Raw genomic sequence first — 25,838 nt, 5'->3', positions numbered from 1 at the left:
TGTGATGAAGTTTTATTAAGAAAAATATAGACCAAGATAGGAAGGTTTTTTTTTTTTTTTTTTGTAAGGAAGTACACTAATTACATATTTCACACAAATATCATTTAACATACAATTTTTGATATGCCAAACACTGAGTTGGGGACTGGAAATAGAACAGTGTTTAAGAAAAACCTCACCAAGCTTAACGTTTAACAAAGACAAGAATAAAAGCACAAACACTCTGAGAATGAGGGATGCCTGGGTGGCTCTGTCAGTTCAGCTGCTGCCTTCTGCTCAGGTCATGATCCCAGGGTCCTGGAATCAAGTCCCACATCAGGCTCCTTGCTCAGCAGGGAGCCTGCTTCTCCCTCTGCCGGCCACTCCCCCTGCTATAGCTCTCTTTCAACCTCTCTATATGACAGAAAATTAAAATTTAAAAAAAAAGATTAAAAAAACCCAAGACTCTGAGAATGGATAAAAGGGAGCACTGACCAGTTTGTGGCTAATCAAGTGTACCAGCTCAGGCTACCTAAACAGAACACTATAGACTAGGTCGTTTAGATAATAGGAATTAATTTCCTCACAGTTCTGGAGGCTTCGGTTCAGGATTAGGGTGTCAGCAGGACTGGTGTCTGGGTAAAGGCCCACTGCCTGACTTGCAGACAGTTGCCTCCTTGCTATGTCTTCACAGGGCAGAGAGAGGAACAGAGAGATACAGAGGTACAGAGAAGGGGGTGGGCCAAGAAAGAGAACACTCTCTGCTACCCTCTCTTATGAGGGCCTTAATCCCATCATGAGGGTCCTATTCTTGTAACCTCATCTAAAGGCAATTACCTCCCACAGGCCCTCTCTCCAAATACCATCACACTGGAGGTTCCGGCTTCAACATATGAATTTTTGTTGTGGGGGGGTGGGAGGGAGCGGGGGACACAATTCCAATTCCCACAGCATCAAGGAAGTCTTTGTTTGAAGATGTGTGAATTAAGGTGACAACGGGGTAGAAAATCCCTAGACAACTGCAAATAAAGGAAGAAGCATGTACAAATTCCAATACCGGAAGGAACTTGATCTAGTTAGGGAGCTGAAAGAAAGCAGTGAGACTGTAGCACAAGAAGGGAAAGAAAGACTGGCATGAGAGAAGGGGGGCAGGATGTGATCGCCCAGAATTTTGTGGCCTATTGTTAAAAAATTATGCAGTATATCTTTTTTTTTTTCCTTAAGATTTTATTTACTTATTTGAGAGAGAGAGAGAGAGACATCTATCTCACAGGTGGGGAGGAGAGGGAGAAGCAGGCTCCTTTTTTTTTTTTTTTCATTATTCCCTATCATCAGGAATACAGTATCTGCCTTCTCTCATTTCTGTTCCCAAATAAGCTCCAAAAGAACAAATAGACATCAATAAGAGTAGAAGAAGTTATAATTCCCTCTTTTTCACTTGCAATTCACCCTTTTCTTCTTGACATTTTCTAAAACTCAACATTTTTAATAAAGTTCCTGATAATTAGAGAAGCAACTTTCCCAAGAATAAATAGCTAATATAAGTAGCTCTTCATAACAAGCTGCCAGCTCATTATGTTGGCTAATAAATAAAATCTATTTAGTCATCATGGAAATGGAAGATGATTTCTAAAGGGAACAATCTAACAAATCAACTACGGTCAATATTTTCTGTAGTGAATTGGATGAAGGCCATGATGAGCCGGTCTTCACCACGGACTTTGTACCTGTTGAAGGATGGGTTTGCCATACCAAAGTCTGCTTCTATGGCCCTCGATATAACACAGCATGGACTAGAACTCCAATTTTTCCAGAGACTGGAGAAATCTCAGCCCATAGTTTTGAGGTTAGATTGTGTTTGTAAAATACAAATTGCTAGCTCTTCTCTGGTCAGCCTGAATACGAAGCTTCTCACAAATGAGTAAACCCTCCACAACACTACAGTTGCGAAATGGCTGGGCTCCTTTGGACTGTTTATCTCCTTTCTCTAGCTCCTCTGAGTCTACCAGAGTCACCACAATGACTGTTAGTCAACCAACAAATATAATCATATGCCATTAGAAGAAAGAGATTGCTCCTTGAATGACTCCATAAAATACCTGCTGCCTCACAAACAGTATGAAAGTTTGGGTCCAACTGGATGCTTAAAAATCACCAGGTATTGACTGAATGCCAACACTGAACAAACACAACAAAAACAAAAAAGCCCAAGGAAATATTTGACACCTTGGACTATTAAGAAGCATAAGCTAACTCTTGATTTCCAGAAACTCATAACTTACTGATAACTCATAAGTTGTATATATCACAAGACAATAGGTTAGAAGGGCAATTAAGCTCATGGATTTAGGATAGAATGGTTAGTGAGAGCTCTCAGAGAAGTGATCTCATGTGTGGTGTGTATGTTCTAATGATTAAGATGTCAAGAAACAGGATGAGGGAAGAGGTATATGTCAGTCTGATTAAGTAAGGACAATGTGGTTTTGGGATTCTGAAGGCAGGAACTAGGTCTCTTTGTGTGAAGCAAACCCTAGGTTACAGGGATGGGAGGTTCAATTGTCAGTATCATTATTTATTGACAATCCCATGCTTTCTTCAGCAGCACATGCATTAAAAGTGGAATGATAGAGGGAAGATTAGCATGACCTCTGCACAAGGATGACACACTATTTCCTTACAATCCTTAGGATACCATAGCCATGGATCAAAATATTTTATATATTCCCCACCACAAATATGGGGCCACCACTGCCCATTTATTACAAAATGTTAATCTGGTTTCAGAATTCATTTTGGCTCAAGATAGAAAATAGGTTCAAAATACATTTCAATCCAAGTATGAATGATATCAAGATCCTTCTAATTCCAACTTTTTCTTAGAGCAGTGAATCATGGTACTCAAATGGACAAAAAAAAAAAAAAAAAGTCCAGCAGAATTTATACTAACAGATGTTTCTAGAAAAATTCCAAATCAGTGAAAGCCTAGGAAAATAACCAACTTTAAGGGCCTTTAACAAACAAGCTGAAAATAAGAAGAGTACTATGAAGTGTTTTTTATTTTTTTAAAGAACAATCATACTGTGAATCACTTGGGACAAAGATAATACAGTAGTCATAGTAGATGAGAATGAATGGAGAGGAAACAGCTCACCAGAGAGAAGGCAAATACTTACTAGAGAAAGAAATCACTATAAAACTGCACAAAGGAGAAGCCCAAGACTGACAAAGGAAATAAGCAGGAAAAAGTCAGCAGAAGGCAGAACTGGTTCACCTCTGCCTCTAAGACAAAGACAGACTTCAGTGGAACTGAGAGCTCACTCTGAGCATCAGTCACCTCCAACTTGGAATCCCTATTAAAACATGTAGACAGTAAAGTGTCCAGCTATCCTGGTGACTTATTTCAAACCCCTCCTCCTATGTCAGCCTGCCCAACAAATTAAATGACACATGGGTAAGTTCAGGGTACAGTCCGAGACATGGTTGGTTTATCCTGAATTTTTGAAAGATATATTTCCACCTTTCCAGTTTACATAAAAATGAAATTATTAAAATATAAGTGTATCATTTGGCAGATGTCTATCATATAATTGATAATTTATTAAATGATATAATACAGACCCTGCTTTCCATGTAATAAAGATTCTAACAATAGCATTCCTTTATTTCAAAGCAGAACTAAGAAACTAAGCTCATGGGCACAGTTAAAAAAATTCAGCCCTTTTTCCATGGTATTCAAGAGTGTTCAGAATGCTTGATGTATTGGCATTAGGTGACTCCAAGGAAAGTACACATAATTTTAGTTTGGCCCAAACTCTTCCAATAATTTGTGATCTCTAGACTTGAAGTATTAGATAATTAAAAAAAATGAACCATTCACTTATTCACTCAGTCAATAAGCATTATTGAGCACCTACTAATAGGTAGGGCACATTTCTAGACACTAGAGATACAGAGATAAAATGCTAATGGAGCATACATTTGGTGGGCCAGATGCAATTATAAATAACAGTATGAGGAATGTGAGAACACATCAAAAAATAAAACTGCAGCATATTGCAACCAACTGAAGTATATAATTTGTCATCCTATCTTCAAACTATCAGAGTGGTGTTAGGGCATAAGTAAGTTAGGGACAACAAAAATTAGAAAGTGTCTGCTGATCAAAACTGGAGAAGAATGTGCCTGATGTGACCTTTGCCTTGATATTTGCAAAGCCTCTGATTATCTTATCCTGACAATAGGTTACAAGGTTTGGTTTTGAAAACATTCCAAGATGTAACTTAAAAAACTCAAAATAACTTGTTATTCATTCCCAAGACCTTTAGCACTTCATTTTTTAAAAATCCAATTGAAGAGGTTAAAAGGAAATAGCAAAATACAGGAAAAGAAAAATTGAACTAAGTCAAGTCATTTCTGGAGGTAATTACAGACATGGTTTCAGATATTTGGCATGTCTGTTTCTGGAAGTTCTTGTTTATAAGCACTGTTTCAGTAAAAATCTAGGTATATGGTATAATGCTAGATTTGTAACAGTTTTACATCAGGTTTGCTCATATCATAATATTTTAATTAATTTTTTAAAATATTGATCTGGGGAACTTTGTAAGCAGATGTAAACCTTATCAAAAGCTTTATTTTTGTTTTATGGAATGGATAAAAATTGAATAAGCTTTTTTGGTTGCTCTTTGTTTTTTAATCTAAGATGAGATTAATGATAACCAAATTTACCCAAACTAGATCAGGACAGGACAATAAACTCAAGTACTTAATTGACTGACTGATGTAAATTTCATTGCTACTTCTGTGAATTTTTGTCTCTTCTTTACCTCTCCCATCCCCCAGGGTTTCTGAACTTTACTTTTCTTCTTCATAGTCAGATGTTTTACGGACTCAACTCTCAGGAGCTGATCTTAAAAATTAGGGTGCCCAATGTGGAACACAAACTCTTTTTGCTCCTCAAGGAGAAGATCTAGGTTTTGAGTTCCTCCTGATTTTGGGTGACCACACCAGGGTGTGATGTTTATGGTGAGACTGATTCTCAGCTTTTCCTACCCACTTCAATATGATTTCTCTCTTATGTGCCTGATGTGAAGGGGCTGCTTCGCCAGTTTCTTAAGTTTAGGTTTTGTTTTGGTTTGTTTTGTTTCCCCAGAGCAAACTGTTCCATGTACAGCTGCAGCTTTGGTGTGCCTGTAGGAGGAGGTGAGATCAGGGTCTTCTACATCACTGTCTTGGATCAGAACCTTGAAATTGACCAAACTTAACTTTTCTACATTCTTTCCTGCTATCCTTGGAACCATCACTTGGATACTTTATGCCTCTTCATCTCCTATAAGTGATTTGATTGTGTATGAAAAGATAAAATAGCCATCTCATCAGTCTTTCCTATAAGCCCTTCTTTATATAAACATTGCATTTAAAAAAAAAAAAACACCATTGCATTCTTAATAAGCACTTTAGCCAACACTTATACCTATAACATCGGTCAGCACTGATGTTTTACTTTTCCTTCTCTTTGGAGGCATTTTAACAGCAATAAAAGGAAAGGATTATAACATTCATTTTCCTTTTCCTTGCATAGTGTGAGTTTTCACTTTTGTAGCTAGAGGCGTCTGAGCAAACACATATCTACAGACCTGACTAAAGCAGAGTTCTCCTTGTCAGCTTCCCAACAGAAGGGAAAAGCATAAACAAAGACAAGCACATGTCTGGAATTTCTCTTTGTCAAATAACCTCCCCCTCTCAGGCTGAAGCCAACTGAGGAAGATCACAGCCCAGTCACTGGTGCAGGCCTGAAGCATTCTGTAAGAATCCAGGATCCGTAACGTGTCTCAACATCAAGAACCAGCTTAGTCTTCTCCAAACTGGGGTGCTAATTCCAGAGGCCCACTGCTTCTTAGTGGGGGTGCTGCTGATATTCTGGGCAGACCAGTGTGTTATTGTCTCGTACCCTGCTGGGTACTTAGCGCTCCTGGTCTCCTACTATTAAATGCCAGTAGCCTTCTCCAGTCATCACAACAAAAAAAAAATAATGACCAAACATTTCTAACGGGTCCCTAGGGGAATGGTGCTGCCACCAGGTATGAACCACTGTGTAAGGCCAACTGTGATACAGTGATAACGATGCCTGGTGGAGATATCAACAAGGCAGACAGTAAGAGGTAATAAGTAAGCAACCGCAGGTGGCACAAAGACTGAGGCCCCATATCTGTGAGAGCCTGTAATGCTGTCCTGGACAGGGATGGCCCAAAATGCCATCTAGGATCACTTAAAGTTTCCAAAACAGGGAACATACTCCATCTTCTTTTTAAGTGTCTGTTTCAAAATACAGACCTTAAATTTATATATTAATTGATCTGTCGCTCTTGATTTCAGATTTGAGTTGCCCTTATATAGGACGCTGGTTGTTTTAGAGAGTTTCTCAAGGACGCCAAAGGAATGGTAGCAACCCTCAAAATGAAAGGAAACATTCACTGCTCTAATCCTAATGTCCTCGAACAGTGTAATTCTCCTTCCTTAAGGAGACCTCCAAAGAACGCAAACCGTGAAGGATGCGTCAGTAACGAACTTCCCAAAGTTTGTCTGCGCCCTCCTCCAGTGTGTCAGTTCCGAGTGCTGAGGGAAGCAGGTTCTCGTGGGGAAGGGGCTTGTGGCTGACAAAAAGAAAGGCAGCGAGGAAAACAAAAATGCCTGTGAGGCATGTCTGTTCCATTCTAGCAGCAGAGTTTGGGCTGTTTTTCTCCCTCCAAGTCAGAAATTGACAAGACAGGAGAACTTCCACTAGGAGAATAGGAAGGTTAAGTCAAGATGTTGCCATGGTCATTTGTGATAAGCAGGGAGAGGAATCAGGAGAGTTGAGATAGCACCTGACGTCTCTGCAGCCCCACATAGGGAAATGCCTGCTCATTCCTCTTTTTCAGTGACTGTAAATGACTTGAGGTTGATCTTTGAAATCTTCCACCTTCTTTTTGAGAAAGGTTTTTAGTAAATTATCTTTATCATTATTCCCTCACAGACAGTAATTTTGGGGGAGAGGGGCATTCTGTGTGCCTGAATTTGCCCTTTCTGGGCATGGAATCTTGATTGTTTGATTTAACTCAAGTCCTTCTTAAGATGACAAAAGATTTTATGGAGGATGAAATCCACACTCCTAAAGGAGAAATATATACAGAACTTTTAAAGAGCTCTTACTGTTCACATATGAGGCCCCATTCTTCTAATCTCCTCCCTAATTACTGAAGATGGTGCACCTACCCTTAACCTACGTGGGTAGGTTTAGAGGAAAAATTCCGGCAGCCCAAATTCTGGACCCAAGCCATCAGGGCCAGGATGTTCACCTCTTTCTTCAGAGAACCTACTTAAATCACAGTCTTACTCAAAATGCTATTCATTTAAGTGACTGAATGCTTATCAGGTTTCCTCTAGAGGCCTTGTTTCTTTCATTGCCCTCAGCAGAACGTAAGCAACAACTGAGTGACTCTAAAATGTTCTGTGTCTGGGTGTGCATTCTCTGTAGAATCTGTGCTCTGTGGCACTTTAAGTCCTTTTGGCAGGAAACTATCAATTGTGCAGAAACATATGTACCCTGAGACTTTCTGTGGCAAAACATTATACATCAGCCTGGCACCTGGAAGCCCAAAGAGGACTGTTTAACCACGTTATGACAAGTATCACGTTGAGAACAACGGCACATTCAGGAGTCTAAGCTATTTACATATATGATATATGCATTTTAGGGTGTATTTCCCCCCCAAATCAAAACATAAGCCAGGATAAACACTCACATCCTTACTTATCAAATAAAGAGTTCCACTGCTATGGACAATTATTGAAGGAAAAAAAGGGGAAAAATTTTAATTTCAAATGGCCTCACAATCTGGTGTTAGAGAATTATCTCAGTCAAGCATTTTCTGGTTAAAATAGAACAATTTTGGGGCACCTTGGTGGCTCAGTGGGTTGGACCTCTGCCTTTGTCTCGGGTCATGGTTTCAGGGTCCTGGGATCGAGCCCCGCATCTGGCTCTCTGCTTGGCGGGGAGCCTGCTTCCCCCTCTCCCTCTGCCTGCCTCTCTGTCTACTTGTGCTCTCTCTGTGTGTGTCAAATAAAAAATAAAATCTTAAAAAAAATAAGAACCATTTTATCTTTAGGCTATTAAATCTCACAGTTACTGACTTGTCTGAGTGGAGGGAAAAAAAAACCATTACGGTCTCTAAGCAATTACTAAATTCTAATTTATAAATAGAAAGTAAAAAAAAAAAAGAGTGATATGATACCTGGATTGAAAAATGATAAATTTAAAAATGAATTATAAAATTACGTATAAGAATCTTCGGAGCTATTTAAGCATTTTAGCTTTGAAGTACTAAAGAAACTCAAAAGGAATGTCAGCAATGGGTAGCCATTCAATGTAACCCTGATCAACAAACTTTTGACTATCCATCTATCTATCCAGATATAGATATAGATACACACAGACACACACACACACACACACACACACACACACAAACTTTACATTCATTTTCAGGTACTCAATACAAGGTAGATGATGTGCAAACTGATTTAAGAAGGTTTTGTTCTGGTCCTAACACCCATTATTCACTATTTCCATTAACAAATCTAGATGGTGAACGGGGAAGCATAGCCATTAACCTCGCAGAGACCAGCACTCAGGCAAAAGTTGTTTACATACTAGAGGGAAAAGATCATATCTGAAAGGACTTTGAAAAGTTTTACAAGTATTCAAAAAACAATTTAATGAGCCAGGTTTTTTGTAAACCTCTAATGATTTTATGGCATGTACAAAGGCAGACACAGTAAGAAGGCAATAGAGAATAATGTTTAATTCCATGGAAACCAGAGTCAAATGAAAAGGACTTAAATTCTTGGCTCTGAATATTACGGGTGCTATGAGGCTGGGCACATTGCTTAGTTCCTTAAAGCCTCAGTCTCCCTATCTGTAAAAGGGAGATAAAAATACCCATGTCGTTAGAGGAACATGTAGCACAGCGTCTGGCACGTGTTAAGTATTCATTACCTGAACCCTTGCTATTAGCAGTGAAAACTGCCACCACCATTCCAACAATCCTTTTAGGATACAGTGTTCTAGTGAAGGATTTAAGGCTCCACTGGCCAGAAGGACCAAATGGATTTTCAAGTCATTACTAGAAACAAAACACAGGCGGTGACAGAATGACTCCATGATTCAACAGATTCAAGAAAAGATGCTCCCCTTGGAAATTCAATTTAAAAAACACACAAATTTTTACTGAGTGTCTACTCTTGACTAGGTAAATTGTTGGGTTCCAGAGGTCAAAAGATCCATAAATCAGGGATTTGTTCCATGGAGGGAACAGGCTGGAGAGAGAAACTCACGAACATAATGAATCCCTTAAAGAAGTAGAGGAGTGTCAAAGGAAAGGAGGAATCAGCCTAGCCTGGGAAGGCCAAGGAAGGCTTTGAAGAACGAGCGACAGTGAAACACAGCCTGAGGTTAGCTGCTGGTATGCACAAGTTTTTTATCATCCATCTCTGTCAGGTGCCTCTTCTACTTCCCTACACTCAACATAGTTCCCAGGGCTACTTTCAGATTTTTTTCTGGAGGACTCCATGTTTATAATACAGGAAAAATACGTATCTGTTGACTAACAAAATTAAAAAGGGACAAAAAGATCCTTTTATTTTGTGTCATGTGTCTTCTACCAATCTATTATGGCTAGTGAATGTGAAGGAAAAAGAAAGTAGATGATTAGAAGTTATTCTTGTTAAAGGGAGATTCCAGACCCTGTACCTGTCTGGGGAAACATAGAAGACAATTCCCAAGCTTACCTTCAAACATCTCTTGGTGCCATTGTCAGAAAGGATTCAGATGCACCACAGGCCCAATGCATGAAATTATTTATATGTGTATATTCTCTGTATAATATTGGAATGCATCTAAAAACAGTGTAACTTGAAGGAGCCAAGCCACTTCATTTGCCAGGCATTTGTCATCTCCTTAACTGAGCAGTTCACCTGGTCGGTAACTCCATGATGTGCAGGGGTAGAAAACACATTGTTCAGGAGAGAATAATAAGGAATGTTTAATGGAAAATATTTATGCCCATTAATCTTCACATGTGACCGGGTCAAACACAATCAAATCATCAATGCGAAACATTAAGCATGTTAAAATATAATTTTGGAGGATTTAGCATAAACTACAGTTTGTATGAAATTAATTTTTTAAAATATTCATCTTTATGTCATCTCAAGTTCCAAAGAGGTACATATGTTCAGATTTTCACTCAGATCTCAATGTCAAGTGACCCAAGAATGCTACTAAAATGAAGAGAATAAACTTCCAATAAGAAGAGCTGATGGAGACTTTAAACCATGAACATTTCCTTTTCCACATGTTTTCCGTTATACAATGTCTGATTCATATTTTAGGTTCTGCTGTGCAAGAGATATGGAGCACCTTTAGAAAGACACTGAAAAGTACCATCTGTTCATGTTGAAGAAAAAAAATTAACTTCTTAATCATAAAAACTGCTTTCCAAAGAAGTACACTGGAAACATCCGGACGTGGGGTTATAATTAAAAACAAAAGCAAAACAGCCTCCCTTAAAAGAAGCGAAATGCTTAATTCAAGCTTACTGGATAGCTGATAATGAAAGTGAAAGCGTTGGCGTCTATAGATATCGGGATGTCTTGGGATTTGAATTTTATCACTGACCATCTGGTTATATTCATACTCGGAGAAGAATCTTTAAATGGCAAAAAATTTATAAAAAGTCTAAAAGGAGTTTATTACAACTGGGATGCCTCTATTAACTCTGTATTTCCTTCTGATGTGAATTAGGCAAATTTCCACTGGTGACAACATGTTAATACAAAAGTTTGGGGTTTAAATCAGTCCAGTCCATTTAACCAGAATCAAGAGAATAGGCATTAAATAAATTTTTCATTAAATCAGGGCAATAATAATGATTTACCAAGTATCATCCTTTGATGGCTACATATGGAAAAAAAACAAGAGACTCGCAATTAAGTTACTGGCCTGTGGGTCATGTTCCTAGAAATCAGTGGAGTGGGAATTCAAATCCAGATCTATCTGCCTCCACACCCAGTATTTTTTACTGTAGTAGATTGTCCCCTGGGCTAAAATTAAAGGGGTTGGTCGCTCTCCATTTCCTCAGTGTGACTACTATGTCAGATATAACTAGGATCCATGATTATCCAGCTGCATTTAATTAATTCAAATCTCCCCCTACCAATCCATTATCTGAAAGACTATTTCTGAGAGTTCAAAGTTTCTCTGAAATACTATGAATAATAACAAAAGCAACAACAATACACCTTCAGCGCTCTCATTTATTCATGTTTCTTTTATCTTTTTCTCCCTCCACCACAGCCCACTACAGGCTAATTATCAAACTAAGGTTTTTCTTGCTCATGTATTTTGTTATTTTTCTAGCCTCTTTTGCGATTCCAGGAAAAGAGGTCTGTTTCATCTTAGCTTCCTTCCTGTATCTCTCTCTCTCTCTCTGTCTCTAAGAATTATCTGTAGCCATCCTCTCCACCTTCATGCTTTCCAGGAACATCAACAAATCCTGGCTGCCTCTGCTTTCATCTAAATCCTTTGGTCCTATGTTCAATGTGTCATCCAGAGCTTCGGTTTGGATCCACTGACCAAGCTTGCCTTGACCACAGCTGAAAAACTTCTGAGGTGTATCTGGGTGAGTGGCACAACTCAATTTTAATGTCTTCCATGGAAGAGGGAAGGAGGGTAATACATAGGTCTTGCATCCTCAACTGAAGGGCTCAAAAGTCCTAACTCAAATTCAGAAGTTCTCAAAAATAAACCAGAGGACACATTAAAGTTCCATATTTAAATCACGAATGTTTATTCAGATATTGTTCAAGGGTCTAACTATTATGGCTTGTCATTGTTAAAGGTGCAAAGAAATATAAAGACATTGATCCTAATCTCCATAGTTACTTAAAAAGGCAAATACTATAATGCTATGGAGTCTAAGTGGTAGGCAGTTATAAAGAGAGCAAATATTATCAGAATATATTAGATGGCAACATTACCGCGAGCTATGGAAATCCAAAGGCTTGGGGAATATTAACTGGTCGTATTATACTTAGCCATTATTGGACAAAACCAGTATTACTATGGACAAGAAAAAAAATGGAGAGAGTAGAAAACAGATTTTGGTGAGACTCACCCCACCAAGGACACTGTTGGAGGATAACAGGGCAAACGGGGTGATATAATAATGACAATTTTGCATATTGATTAGTGCTGATTATATGATAGGCACTACGCTCTCTAGTTTCTTAACAACTCCATAATTTAAGAATTACTATCTCTTTAGCAATAAATAAAGTAAAGCTCTGAGAGGTTAAATAACTTGCTAAGGACATGCATGCAGCTGGTAAACCCTGACAGCAAGACTGGAAGAGTATGAACTTTGGATGGCTGGAGGTCTTCCAAAGCAAAGGCCCTATTATTAGCCATCATGTTGAGGGAGCTGGGGTACTCAAGAATGTCATGGGTATCTACTTCTTCATTTTGATTCATCCATCACTGATTTAGGGTTTGATCTAGATATCTACACAAGACTCCTGCTTGCCAAACCAAGAGGCAGAAGGAAACAAACCACTGTGCCTCCCTCAGGCAGTAGATTCTAATCTGACCCTACATCAACCATTGCAACCTTAGGATATTTTATAATCTGTTTTTTTCAAAGATACAAGGATAGTGAAATGAAGCAACAGTGTATCATGGAGAGCCCTAAGATAGAGCCTGATGCACCTGGGTTTAAATCCTGGATCTACCACTTATTAATGATGTGACACTGGGGGGGAGTTCCTTAATGCACCTGAATTTATATAATGATTTCTCTATGGAATTGATACACAGATTAAAGGAGTAGTAAAAAAAAAAAAAAAAGTCAGGTGCCTAGTATCGCATCTAGCACATAGTCCAGGCCCATAATCCTTCATCTACAATTATCACAACCAAATGTAATTTGGAATTCAGAGCACATATATGGATTGCAGGAAGGTCAAAGATGCACACACCATATATTACTTACCACTTCAGTAGAGTCTGCGATGGTACCCCATAATTAATTGTTTTGCCATGAAATATATGGATATTGTCACCACAGGAGAGTGAATAAAGACATTGGGTGAATAGCTACTTATTATTTCAGGCCAACTTTTGTTGCCAAACTAGTCTGCTGAAAAGTTATCAAACCCTTTTTATTTTCTAGATAAATAAGACAAAATGTTAACAATTAATGGATAAAAGTGAAGGGTATACAGGATTGATTTAGCTATTCTTGTAGTTCCTCTAAGCTTTTTTTTTTTTTTAATAAAGTTTAAAGAAAATTTTATTTTCGGTATTTTTGGGGTATTGGACATGTGGTTAAGATACTGTTTAAGGGGGGCGCCTGCGTGGCTCAGTGGGTTTAAAGCCTCGGCTTTCAGCTCGGGTCATGATCCTAGGGTCCTGGGATCGAGCCCTGCATCGGGCTCTCTGCTCAGCAGGGAGCCTGCTTCCTTCTCTCTCTCTACCTGCCTCTCTGCCTACTTGTGATCTCTATCTGTCAAATAAATAAATAAAATCTTAAAAAAAAAAAAGATACTGTTTAAGGGTTCAATAACTGGTAGTTTCCTTCTTTGTGCTCCAGCAAAGTACAAAAGGTACAAGTTACCTCTTGGGTGTCAGGCAAATGATTAATTGTACTGGAAAGTGCTCAGGTCCTCCAGGACATTGCATTTTGGGGATGCTGATTAGTCATATTTTTATAAGAACCAGAGTTTGAGTAAGAAAGTCACACTGACAATTCTATAGCAATCTGATATGTGCTTTCTTCCCGGAGGGGATGGAATAGACTTTGTTCTCCTCTCTCTGCCCTACCTCCAACTTTTTCCCCCAAGTCCTGAATATACCTGTAAAGACTTGTCAGTATGCTTTTCCGGTTCTGAGTCTAGAATCCTCTCCACCCGCACCACACTGAAGTCATTGACAGGAAAGGCCAATGACAGCCAGATCATGACAGATCATGCCCAAAAAAGTTTCACCACAAGCCCACAGGGGCTTAACTGAAGATCTGTCCCAGAGCTGTCTGTCTTTTCCATCTGGGCTGCAGACAGAGCTGAGAATGGCAGGACACATGCTGGACTTTGGAAGCCAGCATGCATAGAAGAGTCTAGCCATCCTTGAAAAAACTCAGCACATGTCACACGCTGGGGGGCAGAACAGCCGGCATGCTGTCTGGAGGTCTCCTCCTGGAATGCTGGTTGCCTAGTAACAAGATCCTGCTTCTCTCCAACTTCAATTCTTAGGCCTTTGGCTTAGTCACTTGTAAAACCCAGACTTTTTCTTACCATTCCTTACCCAGGTTCCCAGAGAGTACAGGTGCTTCCAAGCTCTGTATATTGTGAATATTTCAGATGTGTAGTGGCAGTATATGTCATGGATTTCCTTTTGGCATCCTGGCTGTTGCTCTTACACACCAGCACCTCCCTATGAGTTTTAAATATGCCCTACTATAAATATACTAAAATATTATACACTGTTGGTTTCCATTTTGAACATATGTACATATTAAAGACTGAAGGTTATACCAGAAAATAAAGTAACAGCAGCTTTTTCTTCATGGTAGGAATGTGATACTTTATTATTTGCTCACCTGTCTTTTGAAACAACCTATAAAAATGTGCCTTAATTTTATAATGAGGATAAATATTAACATGTTAAATACTACGAGTATTACTATTAGTCAACATTTGAAATGTATACAAAGTAATAATAAAGGAAGAAATACATATACACTACATAGCACACCATTTCAACACTATATATGGGAAGGAAAACATCAATGAATAAAAAGAGTGCCATTAAAATAAAGAGAATTCTCTCCCAAACTCTAATTTTAATTTCAGAATAATTAGTCTTAATGAAAAACAACATAATGTTGGCACATTTACAACCATAGGTTTAAAAATGCAGAGGAAAATTACTCTACTATGCCAATAAGGGTCTGGTGGGAAGATTTCAATAGCAAGAAACTAAAATGTTTTATACCCAGAGCTTTTCAGTCATTCCTCTGCTCAGACACTCAAAAACCATGTCTAGTTATCTCCTCAGTGCTAGATACCTAAAAAAAAACATTGTGGATACAGTTCTAAAGCAATCAGTCCCTATCTTCAAGGAGGTCAGACTATATTAGAAGTCAGACTGAAAGAGACAATATAAAGCATCATTTATTACAGTATCTGCCTGGGGTGACTGGGTGGTTCAGTCAGTTAAAAGACTGCTTTCAGCTCAGATCATGATCCCAGGGTCCTAGGAATGAGCCCCAAGTCAGGCTCCCTACTCACTGGGGAGTCTGCTTCTCCCTCTGCCTCTGCCCCTCCCCACTGCTTGTTCTCTCTCTGGCTCTATCTCAAATAAATAAGTAAGATCTTTAAAGAAAATCTGTCAAACCAGGTTTTTTGGATATTTCTTATGGATATTGGAATTCTCCGTAATACAGTCCTTAAGTTTGTATTTATTTGTGTAATCATCTTTTAAACAAGATTTTGGGGATCATCTTAATGACACTATAACTGAGTACTAATACATGACTATAGGGTTTACATTAATGCTTGTGATAATAATTGCATGTACTTATTATTTAACTGTTGTGATTAATGAGTAATGCACTTAAATATAAATGCTTTAGAATAGAAGCCAACTGGTACATGGGATAGTTAGTAATATGAATACTGACAAATGGTTAGAGAAATGAGTCATCTTAGGATATGTGGTAAGTTATGGTCATGCCAAACTCAGAAGCTGTCAGGATTGTACCCAAGTTATGAGTAGAGATTCAGTTTCAGCAAAATGCCATGCCTTCATTTTAAATAAAAGTTGTTCATACTCATTTCATCCATCTAGATGCAACTCTTTAGGAGAAGGGGCATTTTTCAGTCTTATTTACCGGTAAATCTCTAGGGGCTTGCTCATAACCAATGTCTGCTAGCCATTGGCAGAATTAATTAATAAATGAAGGAAGAAAGTATTTGTACTTTATATTTGTTTTCTAATTCTATGTTTGTTTAATAGTTGAATAAAATAAAAATAATAGTTAATAAAAATAGTTGATGCCGATGTGTTCAAGTAATAGCTCTATAATAAAAATAATACCAAGGACTTATGCAAATTTTCCCCTTTAAAAGAGATCTAAATATTTCAAGGTTCTTACCGGTACTTTAAAACCACAGGGTTAATCCTAACCTCGCCTTTGTCTATAATGTCACTTTCTTGACTCTTCCCCTTCTATTTTTGGTTCCCACCAATTTCAAGGTCAAAATTCCCATGTGTCCTTTGTCACTCCTTTCCTGCAGTTGCCAACTCTAGTCCCTTCCCCCATCCACCTTCATAACCTAAAGTGGAAGAATAAGAAAGAGAAGCCAGAGAATGAAGTAGGCTTCTGGACCTGAAAAACTCTTAAGTGAAGAAAAGAGACTTTGGAGTCATACAGACTAGGATCCAGATCCTAAATTCACCACTTATGTATGACTTTTCAGAACTTGAGCAGGTCAGTTAAATAGTTTTAATTCCTCTTCTTCTTACTAGTCAAATGTTCAACTGTTTAGCACAATACCTGGCAATATGTATTGCTTCTTCTGGTCACGTGTTTCTGACCACTGTTTCTGGTCACATGCTTTAGAAAGCCTCACTCTGGCCCTCCTCCAGCAAAGTCTCCTCCCCATGCCCAATTTGTGGGATTAAGGTCATGTGCCTACCTGAAGCCCAAGCACCACACACCAAGAACTGAACCCTTAATCCCTTATCCAAACTGTCCTCTTTCTAGACCCTAGCTAGGTCCCTAATCCTTATTCTGTTGGTAGACCAACCCATTGTTATATGTAGCCCTAAACTGGAGTGAATGTGAAGCTTGTAAGAATGCACTGTCTGTAATCCTAAGCATGAGTCTTGAGCCGGTGCTGCATAAAGCCGATGGCTTGGGGGTGGTGGGTAAGTTGGGTCTTGGCCCAGGGCCTCAGGTCCATTCTTCCTTTTATTATCCTCTTAAGACTAGGAATTCTGAAGAGCCTGAAAATTCCCTCAACAAGTCTCACTTTGAACCTGGTCTTCCATGTTCATCCTGAGAGATTATATGTTGAAGTACGAACATTAAACATATTCATTAACAGTTTCTTAGCTTGATTTAGAACTTGTAAATACTTAGTACATGGTCTCCATGTGTACTTTTGCCTCAAGTCCTACAGATACTATGGGTGGAATTGTTTAGGACACAATCACTGTGTGCAAGTAGATGCTATCAGAGTTATTACCTCACAAGGTGATGGTAAAGCCAATAAGCACTTATTGCAAATGATTAGCTTAGAGCACTGCCCTAGGCACATTTGAGCAATACAGAAGAAATAAAAGAAATAGCTTGAGGCTTCTGGGTGCTTATGACCCTACTGGATATTATAAATCATATACATAAGAAATTTAAAAATAATCTCAGAAGTGTCTAGAATTTTATGAAACCAATTTTCTGTGAGGCTTATAGAACACAGTCTCAATTGAATTATAGTCATTGAGATTCTATAAATCTATGTATGCAATGCCATCCTTTCTTTGCCTGATTAAATTTTCCCATCTTTCAAAGGCTCTCAAGCCTGGCCTCCTGGGTAAAGCTTCCTGGCTGCTCTCATCCGCCCTCTATTGCTCTTCTCTGAACCCTGGTATAGTCAAGGTCATCAACAAAACTTTGGCTTCTAATTATTCTTTAACTGTTTCATGTTAATTAGTCTGTGTTCCTACGGAGACAGTTTTACTGAGGCAGAAATCTTGTCGTGCCTTTCTCTTATATAATTTTCTCTAAATTGCCCCTTCCTTCCAGCTCCCTTTCACATTGTGTGAGAACTGATCAGTGCCTCTGCTATTCTTCCACACAGCTACTGAGGCCTCTTAGAGACTCTAAGTTTCATGCCTTAGCTGTGCCAGCGTAGTTCTCCCGTCCTCATAACACAGAAGTCTCCATAGGGCGGGACTGTCTCATTCATTCTTGAATATCTCATAAACAGAACAGTGCCTGGCAAATAATGAGTACTCAATGAAGAGTACTGTGGAAAACACACAGGCTTTAAAGTCAGGAAGACCAGACTAGATTTGAATATTGCTTCTATTATAAGTTACAGGACTTTGGACAACTTATTTAAACCTTCTCATCTAAAACATTATATATATATATATACACACACACACACGTATATATAAGCATTTTTATATATAATATACATGCATACACATATATAAAACTAAAACTATATAAATATATATATAATTATATAAGGTATGTGTATTATATATAATTATATAAGGTATACGTATTATAGGAGGTTGGAAAACATAACAGAAGTAGGAAAGATATAAACCACAGTGATAGTATTTTGCAAAGAAAAAAAAGCAGTTAACTATTGAACATATGCTAGGGGGCCACAGATATGACTCAAAGCACCTTAGTTTATGACTGGAAAAAGACACAATCAGTGACCTAACTCAACAGTGACCTTACTATTTTTAAAAAGACCAAGAAGATCAAGGCAAACTACTCGGGAGTCAAACGAGGCCACATAAGTATATCTTTCCTGGGTTCTCATAAAGATAAATATGGTGATAGCACATTACAGTAGACAGATCAATGACTTCATAGCTTTGTTTCTTTTACCAGATTCACTTTTGGCATCATTCCAAACTATATTTCAATCAAGTAGTTCTGGGGGTTAGTGGGAAGCACCAGTGCTGGACTGAGAGACAAGTAAATTTAGATATTCTAGGAGTTCTGCGCGGTTTAAGGCAATCTTCCAAAATTACCATTTCTCTCAACCAAATTTTAAATAGTTTAAATAATTTTAAATAGTATTGATTAATCTGAAGTTATAATTCGAGATAAGTATTTGGAGTTCCTGTGTCAAGTTAAGAGCAAAGTTATGTTAAATGGTCAGCTGAGGATGAGGAGTAACTATTATCTTATGAAATCTGAGAGATCAGGTAGTATATAAAGAACCTGGAAGTACATGTAAGCAGAGCAACTCCCACTTTTTAAACTTTACACAACTATTAATATTTTTAATGTATTAATATAAATATGGATACACTGTAGACATCCAAATTATTCTTAGTAACTGGGTGATTGTTCAATTAAGAGTGAGCACACACACACACACAAAAAAACCCCAATGAAATTGAGAATGAGATTTAGTTCAATTTTCTGTGAAAAGGCTACCTGGAAAGTGAAATATTGACACACCAAATTATTTAAACCATTAGCTTTTATACACATTTTATTCACTTCTATTTTGAATTCAGAAGATAGGATCTATGATATATTGTGCCATCAGTAAATTATCCAACTTGTATCCAAATTCTACAAGTGTTAAGTTCCACCAAAACTGTCCAATCATGGAGGTGAAGATGGAGAATTTAGCCAATCACCTAGATGTTTCTAAATAATTAAATTGTTATTAAAGACTTAGATGCTTAAATAATTTTTCTTTCAAGATTTCTTGTTATGATAGACATGAACATGTTTATCCTTAGAATTTTGTCACCAAGGTGTACACTCTGATGGATATTTGTGGTAAAAGACATCCGTTCTCCAGCTTTGATGTGCAAAAGGAAGCACACAGCCCTGTTAAGTTCATGAAGTACTCTTATTTTTGCCTCAAAAACCGGCCTGAAGATAATAAACATATAAGAAGACAGACCTTGGGGAATCATCAAGAAATAGAGAAAAAACCTTACTGGCACTGGAACATCTCAATCAGTTCACGTTCCAAGACTTCTCTACATTTAGACTTCTTAATTACATAAGTCAATAAGTTTCCTTTATCATTTGAAAAAATGAAAAAAAAAATTCCTGCTATGATGCCATGTCTTCATTAATAGCAGAAAATCTGGGAAATATCTAATAAATCTGTGATAGAAGCTGTGACTCATTTAACAAAATATTGAATAATAGATAGTAATTGTATTAATAATACAACCTACATTTATTGACTTTTTGCCTTATGCCTGGCAAAGTTGTAATTTTTATTATAAAATATGCATGTAAAAGAGCATGAACACACACATACCCTTTTTTTAAATTATAAAATGAACCTTTATGCACCAATCAGCCAGCTTAAGAAATGTATCATTATCAGTGTCTCTGAAGCACCCAATGTACCCACGCAATTAAATCACCAACACCCCCAGAATATTGTGTTCATTATTCCTTTGCTTTTCTATTTATTATATATGCATAACCTTAAATAATAGTGTTTAATTTTGCCTGTTTCTGAAATTCATGTAAATAGGATCTTATGATGTATTTTATACTCAATATTGTTATTAAAATTCATCCATGCCCCATATGGGCATTTCATTTATTTTCAACACTGTATAGTATTCCAGTATATAAATAAGCCACAATGTACAGACAGGTAGGTTATTTCCAGTTTCTGCAATTATAAACAATGATGCTACAAGCGGTTAAACACGTTTGTTAAGTCAATAATTATTAAATGACCTTATGCTTGCTATTCACTAGAGATGAAATGACCCTAGAAAGAGGATATGACCTTCTCTCGTACTCTCCAAGGAAAACTTCTTAGAATTTAAGTAATCTTTATATTCTTCTCTTTCATCGTGAGTATATCCTGATATCTAGAAAACCTGATCATTTTTCCTAAGATCTTCTTAATCAAGTGAATACCACTCTACTGAAAATGCTCATCTTGATATCTTTCTAGTATTTTCAGGAAAGCAAAAAAAATTAGATTCTGATGTGATATCCCTCAAAAAATATAAAAGACCACAGAAAAGTTAGATATTAATTTTTAAGGGAAAAAAACCCTTCCGTTTCAAACACAGCCTTCTCCAAGATTGAGGCTTTGGGAAGCAGGAGTCCAAGGTTTATAACATCATTAAGGTAAACCATTTAAGATAATTCACACTAACCAGGTATCTGTGCGAAAAATATCGGGTAAAATGGTCCAGAAATAATTTAGAACACATAGTTTTTACCCACATAAAGGGTAATTGATGGGAAAACACATGAGCACAAATGAAAATGACTGAAGGCTATTTCCAAATTAACCCTACTTATCTATTCTCAAGATGGCAAACTTTAAGGTAAATTTGAAGGTGGATCTTTAGAATTCACAAACTCAAATCTTAGCTTGAAAAAAATTTTAAGTTGGCAATATTGGTTTCCAGTTGCAAAGACAGGACAATAAAAGTAGTCACTACATATAATTAAAACATACTTTTTGATCCTGTTTTTACATGACTAACTTTGTTAAAATAAATCTAGAGTACTCAAGCACAGAATTGAGAAGGGAGGAGTAGGTAAGTATCTAATCAGCTGGAACAGTGCACTAAATTACTCAAAAGAGCCATTTTAAAAATTTTATCTTTGGGACGCCTGGGTGGCTCAGTTGGTTGAGCATCTGCCTTCGGCTCAGGTCATGATCCCAGCGTCATGGGATCAAGTCCCACATCGGCTCCTTGCTTGGCAGGGAGCCTGCTTCTCCCTCTGCCTGTGCTCGCTCTCACTCTCTCTCTCATTCTGACAAATAAATAAAATCTAAAAAAAAAAAAAAATTTTATCTTTGTTTTTTGGCTTTGCTAATTTATTTCCTCAGCTTCAAGTATCACATCTACCTAATCTCCAAAGCCTTTATAAACCATGTTCCTTCCTCCGCTAACATCTTATCTTCTTCCCTGTAAATCTCCTGGAAAGAACATTCAATTTCTTCTGCACTAACTTTATTATACAATTCTATTTCTTCATAGAAAACGATCTCCTGTCCCTATTCTTCCACTGAAAATGCTCTTCAATATTACAAAACTCCTCATTGCCAAATTCAGGATCATTTCTTAATTGTTCATCCTTTCCTGGAAATTCTTCACCCGGCTTTCGTTCCCAGGTGTAACAAATTCCCTTCCCTTCCCTGTTCTACTCTGCGTGGCACTCTGTCTTCCTAGAAATTTTCTCACTCCACTCCACCTTTTCTTCTAAAAAGTCTTTACCTACCTTCCAAGGGTCCAACTAAAATGTTACTCTTCTGCAGGTATTTTCCCCTTCAAGGCTCAGACTGAATTTAGTCATTTGGTGTTTCTGTAGTACTTTGTGTATAAGTCTATTAGAGCTATGACTCTTTTGCATGTTAACTATTCATTCATATAACTCTCTACTCAGCTTTAAAACTCTTTGAAAGCTGCAAATGAATTTTATTCATTTTTTGTATCCCTAGCACTGTTTCAGAAGCTCCGTGGAGGGGACTCATTAAATGTTTTGTGAAAGAGGAACTGAGTGAGTAAAGAAGTATTGAAATGAGGTACTAAAAACGGGTTTTAAACTTAGGCCAACAGAACAAACTAGTAGGTGATCTGATATTGGAAAAAAAAAAAAAGGATTCAGTGAATAAAACTGATGCTACACTGAATAGGGAAAACATCAAAACCTATAAAAAATGGAAAAATGAATGTAGAATGGTTCTTCAAACACTAAACCCCATCTAGTACCATGTTTCACCACTCTTTGATGAAATTACAATAGATCTGAGAAGGTTTGCTGAAGGCAAAGTTTGATCTGCTATGGCTGACCTAAAGAAAATCTAATTGTGTAGCAAATGTTAAATCTGAGTCACTGCCACAATTATTTCAACAATGTTGCCTCCTAGCTAGCCCACATGACTAAATTAAAAGATAAAGGACTACAATTTTTGCTAATGTCGCTTGTATCTAGCAATTACTGGGGCCCAAGGGACTTCACTGTGGAATACTGTTAACATCCAAAGCTACTTAGGACCTTTTTCTTTCATAACCACAGTTCTTCCCACCGCCCCTAGCATCCCCTTCTGCCTTAAAAGAATTTCCAAAATACCAATATTACTGGGTCACACAAAACATTATATTATGCAAATTTCAGTTTTTAACCAAAGCTACACCATAATCTATTCTAATTCCCCTGGAAATGGTGGTGAGCAAAAGGAAAGCGGAGAACATTTTCATTGTTCAGAGGTACACTTACACAAAAAATGACTGTGTGCTACAAGGTAAAGCTGTGCACTAGCTATTTCCTTTAAGCATCGCCTTGGGAAAATATACACTGGACCAGATTTTTCCAATGTTGAAACTGCTCTCTGGAAAGACATAGGCCCTTCTGGAAGCTTTGGTAATAGAGAGAGACCACCAGGGTACCATTTGGTAAACTGCAGCTTCAGTGCACTCAATAGTACCCCAGTGGCCTGAAAGAGTTCATGCAGCATCTACTGGAACAGGACTTCACTTCCTTGGGAATATCCTAGGCTGAGAGAATCTGCCTTAGATCATTAAGAACATTTCCTCTGACCTTTGGCTTCCTACCATGGCTAGGAATAAGAAGTGTTCTGACCTATTTTGTAGAGCTAATAAATTAGGTTAATGATTTATGCATTTTATTAGAAGCAATATTGAATATATTTCTGAAACCTTTTCTTCTCTGGCAAGCAACACACTCACAGTTCTTACTCAAATCATTTTAGTGTTCAAAAATGTAGATATGAATTTAAAAATCTAAAATTGCATATAAAGCCTAACTCCAATATCAAAACCACCTCTATTCTCATCAAATAAATTAGGTGATGTATACATTAATTCAACCTACAAATATTCTATTCCTAACTGTGTGCTAACTCTCTAGGACAGGTGCTGAGAATATACCAGTAAGTGAAAGAATGCCTGTCTTCAAGATACTTGTACTCTAGTCTCCACTAGAAAAGATAAGTAACCAGAGAAATGCATTCATCTATAAAATACATTCTTCTCTATACTTTAACAATTTGAAAATGTCCATTAGTCAACTATATTACTGAGATCATAAAGCTCAGTGGTTAAAAATATAAAAACCAATTATAGAAATAACACTGTATATATTCACAGTATTAAATTCTGTGGCTATTTTTGTAATAAGAAACAACATTATGATCATGCATAACTAGATTACTGAAGATAAAATGAAATCAATTTAGCTCTTCAATTCACTTTTCACACATTTAAAAATAATCTTCTGTAATAGAAATGAAAATCTATTTCTTGGGCGTTTTCCCCCTTTTATTATTTATCTGGCTTCCTATCTATATAGGTTATTTAAGATTTTAGAGAATATTTTGTTTTAAACACCTGAGATCAAATTATCAACCTCGGAATTTTTTGTACTATACAGTACTCATGGCCATTGTGATTCATTATGAAAATATACTGTAATTCTGTAAGGCTTATGACATCCTTCTGTCCTTTCTTTTCTCCCCGTTTCCCCCACCAAATGCTTAGTAAGCCCCTATACAAAACAGCAAATTAAATATGGGATGAATTTTAAGACTTTACTTATTTAAGAGCAAGCGAGCATGAGCGAGGGAAGTAGCAGAGGGACCAGCAGACTCCCCACTAAGCAAGGCACTTAGGGATTGATCCCAGGACCCCAAGATCACAACCCCAGCCAAAGTCAGATGGTTAACCAAGCAACCCGGGTGCCCCATGGGAGACAGAATTTTTGATGTAAAAATGTTAAAAAAAAAAAAAAAGAATTAAAGCGAAAACTTCCCCTCCCATGCCATGTTGCCAGCTTAACAGGAAAAAAAGACCCACATCACTAACCACAACAGGTAATTTTATATGATAAATGCTATGGAAAATTACAACAACCTTCAGTGACTGTGACCAGAGGAGGGGTCACAAAGTACCCTTTTCTAATAAACCCAAGAACTCTGAGGGGCAAAAACTGGGAAAGATGGAAGGAGGAACTACGGTCTACAATCTTCCTGACAATCAATAGAATGAAAGATGTCCTAGCTAAGTCACCCAGGCCCTTTACTAGAGATGATGTTGGTTTTGATACACAGTCAATGCCGATTCATGGATTTTCCACATAGTCCTCTTTTTCAAACTCTATAAATGGAGGTCTTTCAAGATTCACTTTTAGTAAGAGTAAATTTATCTTAAACTCAATTACTCTATCAAGCAGAATGTTTTTTAAACTGAACTCTCTCAGGGTCATGGGATACTTAACTATTATAATTCCACATTTGGATAGTTCCATAGATTTATAAAGTGTTTTACATCTTAAAATGCTCATGTTGTTATAGGGTCTTTTAATTTACATAGCAGACATTAGCTGTTAGTACTCCCATTTTGCAGATGTAGTTAACTGAAGACCATGGAAATGAAGTTCCAAATCAGCAAGTATCAAAGGTGAAATACAAACATCTCACGTATTCCCATTCAAACTCAATGCTATTTCTAATGCACTACAACATAGTTTACTGGGCAAGTATTTCTCTACTTTCAATTTAGGATGAAAAGTAAGGCTAAATATACAATACTAAATAAAAACCATAGGACTTTTGAAAGTATTTGGGGATCTGAATATATAGAGGTGATAATAAAGAATTATTTTATTTTCTTTCAATGGCCTTAAAAATATTTTTAATATCACAAATCCAAGCAAAAGCTACATACAAATTTTAAACCAATCTGTTTCATGAAAACTTCTTGGGCTTTCTTAGAAGGCAGTTTTGTAAAATTCTTGAATGGAAATCTGGACCCAGGCCTTGTTTTTCCAGTACTCCATGGGGGATGACTCAGTGGTAACATACTTGCTTACAGTTACTACAAATTCCCAGATGGCAAATACATGGCTTCCGTTGGAACAAGCAAAACTAAGAACTCTGGCTCCTACTTAGTCTTGACAAAGGCTTCTTTTACCTTACCATTTGAAATGTTTTTATAAAAAATGTTTATAAAAACAGTTGCTGGTAGACTTTCACAATGT

At 37.3% G+C, this 25,838-nt stretch overlaps 1 protein-coding gene and 1 non-coding gene across 12 annotated transcripts in view; one reads left to right on the top strand and one right to left on the bottom strand.

Moving 5' to 3' along the window:
* DLG2 (discs large MAGUK scaffold protein 2) overlaps window positions 1-25,838 on the bottom strand; it is a 1,980,468-nt gene that overhangs the window by 1,296,317 nt on the left and 658,313 nt on the right. The gene's annotated exons all lie outside the window — the stretch shown is intronic.
* LOC116865474 lies at window positions 2,566-2,672 on the top strand. Its single transcript, XR_004382202.1, has one exon. It is a non-coding gene; the product is annotated as a U6 spliceosomal RNA (small nuclear RNA).

This window comes from Lontra canadensis, unplaced genomic scaffold, assembly GCF_010015895.1.
Source record: "Lontra canadensis isolate GAN:19392208 unplaced genomic scaffold, GSC_riverotter_1.0 scaffold7, whole genome shotgun sequence".
Classification (NCBI taxonomy): Eukaryota; Metazoa; Chordata; class Mammalia; order Carnivora; family Mustelidae; genus Lontra; species Lontra canadensis.
This window is presented reverse-complemented; position numbering and strand designations above follow the sequence as displayed.